This window comes from Camelus bactrianus, chromosome 7, assembly GCF_048773025.1.
Source record: "Camelus bactrianus isolate YW-2024 breed Bactrian camel chromosome 7, ASM4877302v1, whole genome shotgun sequence".
In the NCBI taxonomy this organism is placed as follows: Eukaryota; Metazoa; Chordata; class Mammalia; order Artiodactyla; family Camelidae; genus Camelus; species Camelus bactrianus.
In genome coordinates, this window is record NC_133545.1 from 47,713,570 (window position 1) to 47,729,789 (window position 16,220).

At 41.6% G+C, this 16,220-nt stretch overlaps 1 long non-coding RNA gene across 5 annotated transcripts in view; it reads right to left on the reverse strand.

Annotated features, from left to right (window-relative positions):
- LOC141578160 (uncharacterized) overlaps nt 1-16,220 on the reverse strand; it is a 302,298-nt gene that overhangs the window by 44,641 nt on the left and 241,437 nt on the right. The window contains exon 5 of one of the 5 annotated variants that reach the window (XR_012508179.1): nt 2,864-4,542. The exons of the other annotated variants lie outside the window; for them this stretch is intronic. This is a non-coding gene — a long non-coding RNA (uncharacterized LOC141578160). Of the gene's footprint in view, nt 1-2,863; nt 4,543-16,220 lie in introns of those variants that run through there. 5 annotated transcript variants of the gene reach the window in all.

A 16,220-nucleotide genomic window follows, 5' to 3' on the forward strand; every position in this document is an offset into this window, starting at 1 on the left:
ACATACAGATGACAGCTTCCTTGTATACATTCAGGATAGATTATCTTTTCAAATGAATAACATCAATAACTCCTGCCAGCCGTGTTCTACAACTATACCAGACAGGAGTAGGATCTGAGTCAATCTCATACTCCTGATTTTGTTTTATTTTTTAATATTTATTTTTACCTATCTAGCTATCTATGTATTTATTTTTTTATTTATTTGGGGGGATTACGTTTATTTATTTATTATTTTTAGTGGAGGTACCAGGGATTGAACCCAAGACCTTGTGCATGCTAAGCATGCATTCTACCCTCTTCCTCTCCATTCTCCTGATTTTAATCCAAAATGTTTAATTTTGCCCATTTACAATGCCATGCTTCTGAAGCACATAGCAAGCAAGACGCATTCCCTTCCTTAGACATTATCCTTAATAATTTGTGAACTTGCTGACACATAAACAGTATTTCTGTCAGTCTTACAAACAACGCTCTTAAAGGGAACTTATTTACATTAGGCTGGATCTATAGAATCAAATAATAAAATATTAGGCAACTAAAACAAACTGGTAACTTAAATATATATTTCTTCTCCCTCTATTCAGAATTTGGGAAGACAATGACAGACAAATTCCATCTAACATCTGAGGGTTTTTTTAAAAAATATTACTACATATATCAAAACCCTTAATGCTTTCCACAGACTATTAATATATTCTCTAAATTCTCTAAATTCTTTCTTGATAATTAACTAATTATTTCCAAAAAAATGTTTAGTCACAAACAGATTTAAAATATGACCAAATACCAAATTGTGGAAGACTGGTATTTCTCGAACTGTTCTTCGAATAAACCTGCATTACTTAAAAGAGATGAGAGAAACAATGAGACATTCGACCACAAAAGAAGACCCAGACTGTCAAGCAAGGCCAGAGACTGCTCTGCTGCCTGTAGGTGCAGAATGGAAGAAGCTAATGAGAAAAAGAGTGATTGTGACAAGCAATTATGTCACCTATGTGAACAGCTTAATTTTCTAAATTAGCCACTTTGATAATTATGACATCTCATTTGTCTTTTAATTCCATGAGCCCTGAAGTTTATCTTTGATTTTTTTTTCCAATCAGATAAGAGGTTTTGATAAGCCAAGGGTCTATTATGTGTCTGAAAAATTCAGATTTCAGGCTGATTGGCCTTGCTGTTTTGCTTGAGCTGGAGCTCTCTCCACAAGAGCTCTCCAAGCCTGGCTCTCCTCGCCTCTGTTTGCAGTAGTGATGGGAAAAAAGCGGGGAGGGGGAGGGAGATGGCAAAGTAAATTAACAGTGTCAACAGGACTGAAGAGAAAACTATTCAGCCTATTTTAGAGGAAAGGCAAACTGTTTTTCAAGTACATTAAAAATCACTTTAGCGGTGTCCACTTTACAGGCATGCCCCCCAATTACTGAGCTAATTACAAATTCTTCCCATGTACTCATCGAAGCACGTTCAATTTCACCAGAAGGCTACGTATTCTTGTTTTCACAGTATTGACTTGGGAGGTTTACAAAAAGTTGGGGCCTGAATAGCTAGGGATGTTCGAAAGACAGATTATTTGAATGGGAAATCCCAGTGACCACTGCCAATTCGATTTCTGAAGCTGAGTTATGTTAGAGATGGAGAAGTTCTGATTAAACCAATTTGCAGGAACTTAACTAATCAACTGGGCCCTGTGACCTCTCTCACTTGAATGTATGTGCACTTGGCAGAAGGATGCCAAGTACCAAGCCGGATGAGAGTAACTTATTTACTCCATGACAGGGACATGATCACGTGTCCCTTCAGAGAGAAATGTGGTACCTGAAACACTTAGAGGACTTGGGAAATTTGTTTTAGGCCCTCACATTAAGATAGGGCTGTGGACAGTTTGTGTTAACAGGCAGGGTAATGGCTTGAGGGGGTGGTGCTCAAAAATCAAGAGATGGCTTGACTATTCACACACACACACACACATCATACACGTGCAAAAATACATATCCCTACATCCCACCATGGCCTGACAATGAGTGGATGACACTTCTCCTACTTTCCACACGTTCTCAAGGCTGTATGTCATTTTTCCTTTTCCTTTCCTATTCAGGATTTCCCTTCTGGTTTATTTGAACCTGACCTCACCCAGAAAAAGGAAGTTTTTGTGCATATCCCTGGGCCTCCCATAACTTTGGATAAGTATTAATGAACTGATTACAATCAGTGGTTCCCAAACCTAAATGATCAGATTCAGTGTCTCTCTCTCCCTCACCCCTCCCCAAAAGACATCCAGGCATAGTCAGCCTTAAACAGGGAATCGTGGTCATACCAGCAGCCCTTTCTTTGGTCTTTGGGACTGTGCCGAGATATTCTTGGGCTAATGAGAACTCTGTACCTGTGACTACTCAGAACACAGGAAAGTCTTGGTTAAATTCTCAGCATACGTGGCAGGCTGAGAGTCATTACCACTGCTGAGATAAGAGAGAGATACTCTGCGAGAAAGACAGGCAAGTACTAAGAGCCTGAATCTGGATTTATTTTTAAGTACTCCATTTTCTCCCTTTTTAATATATTGAAAGTATCTCTAAAGCCTCCTTATAAATATTAACTATCAAGCTTATAATTAGCTTATTTATCATTTCATTTTTTAATGGAGTAAGTTGTTAATAATTTCTACTAAGGTATAATTCACGTGTAGTAAAATTCACTTTTTTACTGTACAGTTTTGCAAGATTTGACAAACGCATACAACTATGTCACTGCCACTACAAGCAAGATACAGAACAGTTCCATTACCTCCAAAAAGTTCTCCCAAGCCCCTTTATAGTCAGTCCCTTCCCTCACCCCCAACCTCTGACAACCACTCATCTGTTTCCTGCCCCTGAAGTTTTGCTTTTTCCAGAATGCCATATAAATGGAATCACACAGTACATAGCCTTTGGACTTGGCATAATGCATCTGAGATTCATCCACATTGTGGTGTGTATCAATACCTCATTCCCTTCTGTTGATGAGTATTACTCTGCTGTATGGCTGAACCATGGACTGAAGGACATTTTGGTTGTTTGCAGTTCTTGGAGATTACAAATAAAGCTGCCGTAAGCATACACATATTTGAATCAGGATTCATCAGAGAGATTCAGCGTCCAGATTCTAGGATTAGTGCCAAAAATTTCACAGGTGCCCTTTCCACAGAATGAATCACCCCAGCCCCTGACTTCAGCCTTCTATGAATACGGGACCTTTCAGGTCTCCAGGAGAGATTTTTACTTCTTGTGCAAAACTTCTTAAAATTCACATGAGAGAAAGTCTCAATATCTTTTGTTTTCCCAGCACTCGAGAAACATGAGCAAGTCTGCAAAATTTACTCATGGCCTTAGCTACATTTTTAACAGAAAATTCTTCCTTACTGTGGAGAATTCCCACCGCTGGAGCCTGCCTTTCCTCCCCGATACGTTCGGTACAGTGTGGAGAACTCTTTGGATATTTAAATGGATGGCCCCGGAGAGAGACGTTAGTTCTCACTTTGGTATAGTACATTTTCGATTTCCAGGTAGGATGAAAATTTGACTGTTCCTGAAAATCACACAAATGACAGCTTGGAGGGAGAAAATGTCTAGAAAGAATGCTCACAGATAAACTGAGAGACTTTGAAGTCATAGAACATATCTAGCCTTTTTAGACATGACTCCAGCTTTAAGGAAAGGCAGTATGAGGGAATCCCAATTAATAAACCATGTGTATCAGGTTCTGGATAGTCACTCCATAGTCATCATTTCTTCCAGAAAGTGTTTACCACGGGCTTCCATTTGGAAAGCAATTCTCTAGTTCTTCCAATGGATTTAAAATGTCCCCCTGTCAGCAGCATACCTCTTGCATCAAAGGAGATAAGGCATGGTTTTATTTTTGATGCTAGTTTGATTTTATGGGAGGGTAATGACTACCCGTCCTCTATGTATTTGGGCGTGGGGGCTTTGAGGGGGCAGTGGAAAACAGTGAGGCCTGTTAATTTTTTCACGAGATCATTTTCCCCTTGACATGCAATTTGATGCTTAACAATTTTTCTGAAAGTCAGAAGGAGTACTACATTCTCTAATTTTCAGTGCTATAAATAGCCCCTCACAAAGCATAATTGTATAAAAGAGATGACACTTCTTTATGAAAGAATTTTCACTGGAAAGATAAAAGGAGGTCAGAACTCTTATGTGAGGCATGTATTTTTCAAGTATTCATAAAAATAGAAATCATCAGCAGTGGGAAAATTCTTCATGATAGACAGTCTCACATAAGATATTGGAGCCAAAGCCATTTTCACAGGCGCCAACTGTAGTTTGAATGGAACCCAGCCAAGAAGCGGCTGCTGGGCATTTAGCTCAAGTGCCAATAAAAGGGAAGGGTACACACACACACACACACATGCACACACACACACACACACGCACACACACACTCTCCAGCTTGTAGAGGTATTTGCCAGAAACATTTTCGGGCTTCTGCCATCTGGGTCCTGCAGCCATCAATCAGGTCCTATGGTAACTCCAGCTGCTGAGTCTTGCTCCTAGAGGTGGAATAATGTGGGAAAAATGAAAGGGAAAAAATTAGAAGAGCCCAGACGACAGCTGGAAGGAGCAGCGAGGCAGCATGTAGATAACATCAAGACTCCAGTTCCTTTGTGATGACTCTGATGCTGTGAAAACTTGAAGATGTCCTCTTGGCTGGGAGGTGATTACACACACATTTGCATCGGTTTTATTGTTCATAAAGCACCAGAGATATACCGGACAATTGACAAAGCACTGAAAAGGACCAGGACCCTGTCCCACTGGGTCAATGGGTATTCGAAGAAAAATACACGGACAGCATATCATTAATTATTTAAAAAATCATCTGTGATCATGATGCTGAGCTGCCTTGAATCGAGTCCTTACCATGTGCCAGGCACCAAGTGGGGTCTTCATGTGAACTATTTCAAACCTTACAACACTCCATGAAACAGGTATTCTCAGCAGCCTCATTTTACAGACGAGTAAACGGATCTTAGAGGGGCTCAGTGACTCGCTCAGTACCTCACAACTTGTCCGAGCTGGAGGCGGGACTTGAATCCAGGGCATGTCGTATTTCAGAACCTACGCTCTCAACCTCTGCCATCCCGCCTTTCCATGTGACTGTGTTGAGTCAGTCCTCCACAGCCTAAAAAGGTTTCTGCAACCTCCTGATGATATTCTGCATTTACAACAAGGGGCTGACAGAACAGTGGCCCCTGGACAGTTGTGCTGGCATTTCCCATGCAAATGCGTCTCTTCTACCCAATTTCACATGAGATCGCTCTATTATACAGCCTTCCAAAGGGGCACGGGCGTCAGATGCCTCTTCTGGAAAATAATGATGACATTGCCCCAGCATCCCATATCCTCAAGGCCACACGTCGGGCCCTCAGGCAACTCAGTTCTCCTGGAGAGGGCGAACCGAGGCTCCTCACCTCTTTTTTCATCCTTAGAGGGTGAGTGTTAGGGCTGGAATGAAAGCTGAAAGTTAAGATTACTTCCTGGCCACACATGTTGTCTCTTTGCTTCAAGTGTCTGTGCTCTCTCCGTGGATTACTTCCTGCCACACTTCCAGTTATTACACATAACAAAATGCAGAGGGGGGAGGACGGAGAAAAAACTACATAGGGTCAGATTCTCGTTCACCTCATCGCTTGGTTCATTTCTTCCATGCTCAGAACTCCCTTTGTCATCAGGCAAAAAGGGAGCCTGTAGGGGAAGAGGGGAGAGAGAACTGGGCCTGAAGTAATTTATAACCACAGGCAACTAGATCATTTTATACCAAAATGGTACTTTCTCAAAATCTCATCATTCATACCAGTAGTATTTCTTATGGAGTAATATTCCTGTGCTTATGAAAACATCGTGTGCAGTTGAACTTGCTTAATCTGTGATCATTTTGTCTCTGAAGATTTGAGGCAAGGGTATTATGCCATTATAGTGTTAAAACGCATCAGTGACTTGATCATTTAAAATGCTTTAATAAAAATGAATTCTGTTAGCTGATTCTGATTATCCAGCACCAGACTTTCCAGGCTTTTAAGACATTTGCCTGTTGTCAGATATTTTTCGGTGAGGCATTTAAATATTTGGATTCCATTCTTTCTGAGTATTCTAAATATAGGAAGCAGATATCTTAATAGCAGAAATATTAACAGGATTTCTCTGTGGACTGTCTTCCCTAATGGCCTTAGAAAATCAAATCATGTTGCTTGATTATGCATCAAACCTTTTTACTTAAAGTGAAGTAGTAGGTAGAGACCCAGGGTTCAGTTCTGTGCAAGTTAGGTGTTTGTTAAAGAAATACACTATTATGGCCAATTAGAGAGAGCTGACTGTGGCTCAGCAAAGTCACTCAAGGATTCTCCAAGAGTACCAACTAGCAATAAAGGATACCCCGTGTGATCAAAGTCTGTATTTAAATACATGTGTTTATCATGCATTCTTCGCTTTTTTTCCTCTTTTTTTAAAATTGAAGTGTAGTCAATTTACAATGTTGTGTCAATTTCTGGTGCACAGTACAGTATTTTAATTATACATATACATACATATATTCCTTTTCATATTCTTTTTCATTATAGGTTACTACAAGATATTGAACATAGTCCCCTGTGCTATACAGTAGAAACTTGTTGTTTATCTATTTTATATATAGTAGTTAGTATCATACATTCTTCCATCTGCTTGGAAAAGCTTCTCATCTGCATACATACGTGCACAAGCATGCCATGCATACATATACACACACACACACACACGGATTTTCACAGTAAATTATTGGGAATCCTGCAGGCGGAAAAAATAATTTTGATAGATTAAGCAATTGATGCTTTCCATTAAAAGTATTTCCTTTTCCCCTGGGGATTTCTTCCATTTTGGCTAGACTATGAAGAATCGATTTCCTCAGGGGTGGGGGTCCTACCACCTTAAAGTAGATAAAAGGCATCTGATGCCCCAAAAAGAAGACTCAAAGTGTGGGTTGGAGGAGGCCTCTCCCCTAGCTTGATGCCCACCCCCAGGAGCATATAAAAACTCATGGGATGGAGGGAGTGCTGAGAAGGGACGTGAGGGTCCATACAGAGGAGCGGAATCAGTGTGGATAACATCCCCCAACATCGCCCTGCTTTGCGCCCAGTCAGGAGGCTTCATGGGTCTGTGACCAGTCACACAGGGCCCTGAGCTTAGAAAAGTCCTACACTTGAGATTTAATGCTTTGTTGTTGTTGTCGTAGAATTCTTTTTACGTTTAATGTCATGTTTTGCCAGTGAAGGCTGCTAGGACAATGGCGCACGTGCTGGGGAGCTGGAGCCTTGACTCATGCAGTCCCATTTCTTGCTGCCACCCATCCCTCTGGAGCGGGCCATTGGACACCCACGCCTTCACTCCCGAGTGCCAGGGGCTTCCCCAGCCTCTGCCTTCACAGCTCCCAGCAACTTCTACTGTCCTTCACCCACAGTAGGGACCAGGGCGTGGGTGTAGGGAGGGTCTGAGCCAGACTGTGTGTGCCCCACGGAGCCTCCATGTGGGCTCGGTGGTGGCAGTCCTGGCTGGAGCTGGCAGCACCTTGTGCATTTGGCAGGAGCTTGATCTGCTGAGCCTCTCCCCCATGCCCCGTCTGGGTACAGAGCCTATCCTGGCCTGGGTTGCACCCTCTGGGGCACGGCCATCCACCATGGGTTGGAGCGGCAGGCCCTTTGGAAGCGAGATTGGATTCCCCATCTCTGACCCAGCAGGCCTGTGGGTCTGGCTGCTGGTGGGAGGGCGACCCGGCAGCAGGAAGCTGCCATGTGCACGTGTGGCACCAAGTCCGGGCGAGGGTCCGGCACTTTGCAGCCTGCACGCTCCCAGGAGTATCCTCCCACAAGAGGGAGCAAACCATCGAATAGCAAATAAAAGTTACAAGACAGGTCTAGAAAGAGATTGTGGAAGGACAGAAAAAGTTGTATGTTGGCATCTTTATGCACTAGTATCTTTTTCCTACTTTTTAAACATGGGACTGGCACTTTCATTTCCCACACATTACGTAGCTGGCCCTGCATCTCAGTGGCCCTGGGACATCCAGGTACACTGAACTCCCAGCACAAGAGATCCAGCTCAATCCTTACGGACCTTAACCCATCTGGACAGCTCCAGCAAGGCTCCAAATCCTGGATGGGTGGTGGTGGTTGGAAAAAGTAACTCTCTTTACCCCAATCCCTTCTTTGGTGTGACAAAAACTAACCAAATCACCATACAACATGACCAGAATACACCTACACTTCCCTCTACACCAAAACACTGGTAGACAGGCTGTCCCATCACACGTGTGTTTCAATAGGTCTCTCAGTGCTTATTTCTGGAGCAGTAAATATTGTTGAAGAGTATTTTATTTCTTGGTAACTTTTTTCCCCCTCTATGGATAAAACAAGATATGACTTGCCCCCTACTTACCTATATATATATATATATTGAGAAAGAGAGGAAATTAGTGAAATCTCAAAGGCTCCAAATGCAATGCAGGACAAGATTTCAAGATGATTGACAGCTCAATCAACATATGTTTAATTATTGAGCACCTAGGATGTACTCAGCATCCTGGGAGAGACTAGAGGAGGCAGGGTAGGGCATGTGCAGTGTATTAGTTTTCTATTACTGCGTAACGAATTACCACAAGTTCATGCCTTAACACAACACACATTTATCAGCTCAGTTTCTGTGAGTCAGGAGTCCAGGCACAAGTTAATTGGGTTCTCTGCTCAGAGTCTCATAAGGCTGCAGTCAAGGTAATGGCTGAGCTATGTTCTCATCTGGAGGTTTGACTAGGGAAAGATGTGCTTCCAAGATCCCTCCAGTGGTTGGCAGAATTCATCTTGCTGTGATTGTAAGGCTGAGGTCCCTATATTTTTGTTGGGTGATCTGTCAGCTGGGAGCCCCTCTCAACAACTAAAGGCAGCTGCAGTTCCCTGCCAATGGCCCCTCCATAGGCAGTTCACACATGGCTATTTGCTTGTTGAAGACTAGGAGACTCTCCCTCCTCCATCCCAACACCTTTGCCATATTGGGCGGAAGCAAGTCACAGGTCCCACCCACACTCAAGGACAGGGCATTAAGATTACACTGGTAGGACACCAGGGTCAGAAATTACCAACCATCTTAGAATTCTGCCTGCCACATCCAGGGTGTGGCTCCTTCCTTCAGAAAGCTTGCATTTTATCTGGGGAGACAAGACTAACACTTCTGAATTATTGAAACATAAAACTAAATGCTTTTGTGGCTTCTAGAAAGAAATCTCAATCTCACCCTTCCCCCCGCCCCAACACCCAACCCATCCTCCCTCTGTTTTAACAATTTTGATAAGGATTAACCAAAGAGTGATTGTAAAGCCCTGGACCACTTTGGAACTCAAATGCAAGTAAATAACTTAGTCATTTGTGCCACCAGATGGTTTTTGATAAATTACTTCCTCTGATGCAACAGATTATTCTCTTTATTCTCTTTATAACCTATAACTTCCTCATCCTTCTGATCAGGTCCAGAGAACCCTCCAAAGGAAGCTGATTTATGTTAGTCTTCTCTGTCTCTGGTCTGCAGCTGCTCCTCTCTATAAGTGTTAGGTGGAGTGCGGGTAGAAAGGAAAGGTCCACCAGCTCGCTGATGTCCAGTACAGACTGGGAGTCAGCTGCCACTAGAGGGATTTCATCCAGCACTCCATGGAAGCAGGTTTGGGGTGGGATCAGAATTCTGCTGTAAGGTCAGGGAAGATGGCAGCACTGCAGAGATGTCACTCTAAGTGCCTCCAAAATGAAAAAAACTCCTGCATAGTAGAAATGGGAATGACCTGCACCATGAAAGAAAGGGAGTGGGGACATGCAAAGAAGGAGAAGTTCTCAGATTTCCCATCATCATCTCATCAGAACCCTGTGAAGACCACACTGACTCCCAACAGCATCCACGTGCTTCTGAGGCGGGGTAGCTCGACCACCCTCAACTACAGCTCACTGAACAGAGAGGACTTTTGTAAAGACAAATCCTGTGGTATAGAAGTTACTCACCCAATTATTGCCCTCTAATAAGAAAAACGTATTTTCAATTAGAGAATGGATGCTGATTAATTCAATAGAAGGTTTTGAAAGTGCTCTGAGTGAGAAAATGACTGTTTAAGCAAAAATTGGGACATCACGTAGTTTTCCAGAGCCCCTTCTATTTCTATTGATGAGTCAGGTGACTTGTCCAAGATTCATACCATGGTTGGTAACTTAGAGACAGGGTCTGGGAATATTTTATGGGAAATGTAGCTATAATGTAGTCTCCTGCCACAGGGGAGAATGTTAGGCAGACTCTGGAATAGAATGGAAAAGGATGCCAGGCCTTAGGTGGGCCATGTTGTAGCATGCAATGTCTTTAGGCAGATTTTTCCACCTTGTTTTACTCACAGAGAAACCAGCACAATGACACTAACTTATGCCAGCACCCTCTAGAATTCTTAACCTTGCTCCATGCATATTTTGGATCAAATCTTCATTCAGTAGCCCTCTGGTAAACATTTCTTCTACCACAGATTTGCCCTTACTCCTTATTTTCACTCATTCAGTAATTACTGCGTACTCTTTATGAGCTATGTAGCAGAAACATACTGTGCTATGTCATATAAACAGTAGTAAATGGTAAATGAGCAGACTCTACCCCCTTGCAATGTATACTTTTCTAGACAAGAGCACTTTTTGCTTGGTAGTCATCTTTCTCTCCTGTGCTGGGTAATGGAATGTTTAAATGAAGCATTCTGCTCAGATTTCAGCCATGAACACACACCTTTTCATTTAGGAGTTTGTACAATGATTTTTTTCCTGAGGTCACTTACTAATTCTAAAAACACTGATCTTGTTTTACACCACTGTGATTTTCCTTATCTGTCCTCCGCTCCTCTTCAAGGGGCTGAATCAAGCATGATATTCTTTTTATTTGAATTTTCATTTCATTGTTATCCTGTTAATATAAACCTCTTTGATTGCCATGAAGTATAAAAAAGTGTTCCTGGCTAAATATAATGGATGTATCTCTGAAGCATTGCATGCAAACTGAATTTTTATAAACTGAATCACCTTTAAACTTAGACTCTAATTTCAGAAGTGTAGTACAGAAGAATGCACATTGCTTTAGGAAGTGGTCAAATAATTTCTGATGCCTCCTTGGAATTATTAAATGAATATGCCTGCATCTTTTCACTTTGTATATGACATACAAGGTAGGATCAATAAATGGGACATCGAAAAAATCCACTGTCTAACATTTTACCTAAATGTTGAACACATTTTTCTGGAAACACTATCTGCATTTTAAACGTAGGATGCTGAATTCAAGTCAGTGCTTTCTCTGACTGTGGCTGATTCAGTTATTTCACTCACAGCAAATAGGCTTAAGTGCCCAATTCTCTGCAATTTCAATTTTACCATTAGGTTAATTTGGCAGTTTGGGATTATCATCCAGAATATTTAATCCACTTCTGACCTTGTCTGACACCTTGGAAATGTTTCTATTTTCTCTTTTTAACATGAGTCAATATAGTTCAGGATGTAAATCTTAGTGAAAAATGCAGAGGGGAGAGGAGTATCGGTGTAGAATGGAAGTGACTTTTGTTGAGTGTCTTCTGTGTCAAGTGCAAAGCCAGGTATTCAAGATACATAATTTCTCATCTCACCCTACATCAGCAGTAGGAAGACTATTAATTTACCTATTTGATAGTTGTGGAAACTGATTTTGGGACATTAAGGAACTTGCTTGAAGACAATTCAAAGTACAATGTGGTATGGGGGAAGAATGGGGATTTGGGACTTGATCAGAGTTGAATACCTGCATGACACTGGGAAAGATCTTTAGCCTCCCTGAGCCTCAGTTTCTCTACCTACAAAATAGTGCTAATAATACCTCCTTCCAAACCCACTGTGAAGATAAAAAATACTACTACATGCACAATACCTAGCATAAAATAGGCGCTCAGTAAACACAGTGGCGGTTATGTACCGACCTCAAGCCCAAGCCCAAATTCACAGCCAGTGTTCCTCCCAGGACCCCACCCATTTAAAGTCGTGGTCTAACTAAGGAAACCTCACAACCTCTTAACAATCCCCCACCTAAAATGGTATTCTTGGGAAAAAAATCCATAAAAAATTAGGGTATCTCTGGGTTTTTTTTTTTTCCTCTTGATTTCCCTAACATCAATTAGCAAGAATGTCAGCAAAGTAAGAGCCCCGAAAAGGCACGAATTCTAATCCTGATTCTAACATGAGCTGCATGACCTTGGGTGAGTCATTTAATCCTCTGAGCATCATTCCCCTTACATTAAAATAGCAAAGCTGGATGAGATAACCTTTAAAATGCCTTCCAGCTGGAAAAGTCTGCGATTCTCATTTGACCAGGACCTGGGAGACAAACCCCAAGTCTTCTCTGTGTGACTCTCTTCTTTAATAAGGCTGTCAGGCAGCAACCGAACCTAAGGAAGTCAAAGACCAGCTGATCGTTTAAGGGCCGTTTCCTCATTCTCTGTTCCGCTTTATCAGGAATCTTGTCACTGACCCACACATGTCAGCTAGAGCCAGAGAAAGTAACTACAATAGAGGAGCTTTCAGCCAAGGCGGGTTGAAACCAACCAAAGAAGTTGATGAGGAGAGATAACTGCTGGTCTGCATGTGTCATAGACCACGGAACTCTCCATGTCAAATTAAACAGTGAAAAGCCTCTTTGAACAGGAAGAGTAGCTTTTCTGTATCTTCAGTATCTGCCATCAGCAAACAAAATTAACCATCTGAGGGCCATTCAACAAAGGACTCACCCTCTGTTGCATTTTGTCAGGTCCACAAATCCCTGTTGTAACGGCTGTAAGGCTGTAACAGCATCAGCCACTGTCTAAAACACAGGGCCTAGGCCTTTCTTCCCACAGACTCTTACAGGGGATATTTACTAAAACTGAAAGCTAAAAGGCATAATTTGTTAAAACTAGCTTGACTCCTGATTAATCCTCCTGGTGTATATGTTTCCCATTTATATCTTTAAGAAGGTATGATTCAAAAACTCAAGTCAAAAATATTAATTCAGTATCTGCTATTTGCCAAGGTCTGTGGTAGGCATTGTGGGGACAGAGCAAAGAAAAATAATTTTTAAATGAATAGAATATGTCACAACATTGTAAACCAACTATACTCCAATAAAAAAAAGAACTTTTTTTCTAAAAATAAATGGATGGTGAGAAGGTAAGCTCAGTGGTAGGGTGTGTGCCTAGCATGCACGAGGTCCTGGGTTCAATCCCCAGTACCTCCATTAAATAAACAAACAAACAAACAAACCTAATTACACCCCCAAACAAACAAAAACAATTAGAAAAATATTAAAAAATAGACAAATAGAACATGATATATCCCTTAAAGAAGCTATCAGTTTAATAATTTCCCTAACTCTATTTTTTTTCGCTCTAAGAGTCAAACATGGGAACTTAGGTAAAAAGATTTTCTTTAAGGTTTGCCCTACAGATAGAGGAAGCCCATCCCATGGAGGGTGATGCTGAGGGGTGTGAAGAAGGAAGGAAGAACAGACCCTCCTTATTCTCTGTTCTCATCCGTGAAGTTCGATGATTCTTCCCACATTTCTTTGGGTTTTGTGATCCCAAGCAGGGCAGAGAGCAGGGCATGGAGCAAATGGTTTGGATGAGTTGGCACTTAGTAATGTCGTCTTTTAAAATGCCTTTCACCTCATTCTATTTACACTTGTGAGAACAGGTAAAAGATTACAAAAGTCTCATTCAGCTGCCATGGAACTCACAGTATGGCTTTTGCCACAATCAAGGCATGCGTGAAGGGAGAAGCAAGTGTGGGAGGTAGGAAATCCTCTCTCCCTTTAGATACTCTCTCAGTCAGAAGGAGCAAATTAGGCTGTGACATTTTATGTCCTGATTTGATGACGAAAATTTAATTTAAAGGCTGATATCTGTAATGCTGAGATTTGTGATGTGGAAAATTCGACTCCAAGTATGTTATCTTACTGATTCATACAGTTTATAATCAGAGATCCTGATTAAATTTTAGATATGTTTTCTTTATACATTATTATTGATATACTTATGCACAAATCATACCCAGGATGCACATTTTACTTATCCACAGTACATGCAATGATGGAAACGGATGTTGGTTTTTACTGAACATATAACTCATGAGCTTTTACTGTTAGATTTCAAAAGGGTTGGAAAAATCAGAACCTTCACCTGTTCTGCATCTTGAACTTGCTGAAAACAATATTGTAATTTTTTCCTATGAGATGTACTGAAGAAATATGAGACCTTCAATGAGTCTCCACAGGGAAAATACATGATTGTTAGCATCTTGCTACCTCCCTTCGAGCTCTCCCCACCACTACCTGATTTAGGTCCCAATGGCCTCTGCAATCACTTCCTGTCTTCTGCCTTCTAATCCCTCCCTCCCATACCTGCCAGATTTATAGTCATAAAATTCCACATTCTTCATAATATTCACCTGCGAGGTGTTGTGTCTCCCCAGTGCTTGTAAGACACAACTTATAATACCTGAATTTCACACTCAAAGCTCAACTAACCGGCACCAGCACACCAGTTCAGCCCGTCCTTGGTCCAGTCACGCTGGGAATTCACCATGGAGCCTTCTTTGACACTCTGCTTTCCTGCCTAGAAATGCCCTTCCTCTCATTTATCATTCTTGATACCTACCCCTTATTCAAGGTCTTTTCACAACTCTCTCCTTGACCACTCCAACCAACAGGAGTCTCAGCACATGCATTCCCCCACAGTCATGTAAAAAGCCATCCTCCTCGCCTCATCACATGCTGACAGTGCTAGTTAACTTTCTTAGTCTGGCTTATGCCTTCCTTCTAATGGAATCAGGGACCATAAATTACCCTCCTTTTTAATCTCCATGATTAAAAAGCTCCATGATTTTTCTAGATAGGAAAATAAGAGCTTTGTTGAGTTTGTGTTTTAAAAATTTATTTTACCTTGATAATTTTTTAAAGGAACCAGTTGATTTATTGTCAAGAAAAGACTAAAAGAGTATTTGGTCAGGGAGAAGAGTAAGAGTAACTTTCCTCAGAAAGTCAAAGGGGTCTTTTTTATAATGCTTGGTATCTGGTTTGGATGTACTTGGTCAGTTATTTAACTCAAAGAGCAGGCACTGGCAAGTTTTACATATTATTTGCTGATAGCTCTTTATGTTATCATTTTTCCTGAGGATACTGATTTCCATCAGTCTCCAAAGGAGAGTTTTCCTGTTGGACAGAAATGAGACAAATTCCATGAGGTCATCCATATGGGTTAAGTGTACACGGGACCTGCAGAGTCCCTTACCAAAGTAACACTAAGAATTCCAGGGTTGGCAATGGAAGGGAAAAAAATGGACAAGTATCGAGGGGCAAATAAACCCTATGCCCCTGAAACTCAGAGATTCTCATTTCCCTTGGGAAACGTCTTTAACGATTATTGCTCCCACCAACGGAATGGCCTTGGGAGGTACTGCTCCCCTTTTAAAGCTCCAGCTCAAGCTAAGATAAACCACTCTTTCCTCCATCAACCACGCCCTTTTCTGTAAAGTTGAAGGATGCATCTTCATGTGGGCAGGAACCACTAACCCATGCCTGTGAACGCTTGCCTCTGACATTGTTCTTCCTTTTGATGATCATTTCTGGTCCCACCACATTTACAGGAATGCACCAACTTCCTTACATTAGCTGTCTAGGAATGCTGAGAAGTGTCCAGGGACAGAAACATCCTGAAGGGCAGAGTATGTGGCTTCTTTTGGCAGGCATGGCAGGCAGGGAAACTGGCTCCTCACACTTGGGGTAAGGCTTAACTTCAATCTAAGCTCATCACCTCAACTCATAGTTTTACAAGGGAGAAGGGAGTAGACTTTTCCTCATTCTTCCCACGTGGAGCTCTTGATACTCACTGTAAACTTAAGACTATCTTTTCCGTAAAAAAGTAGACCATCAAATTTGTACTAGAGGGAAAGAATAATGTGATTTTTCTAAAAGGATGTCTCGGTTTCTGTACCTTTTAGAGATAAACTACATTTGAGTAAGTAATAACAAGGCTGGAAGAGGAGGAATACTAGCCTTGAAAGAAAGATTTTGAGAATGGACGTATGTACACACTTGTCTGCAACATACACATGAATAGTTTCCTGATGAGAGATATTGATGT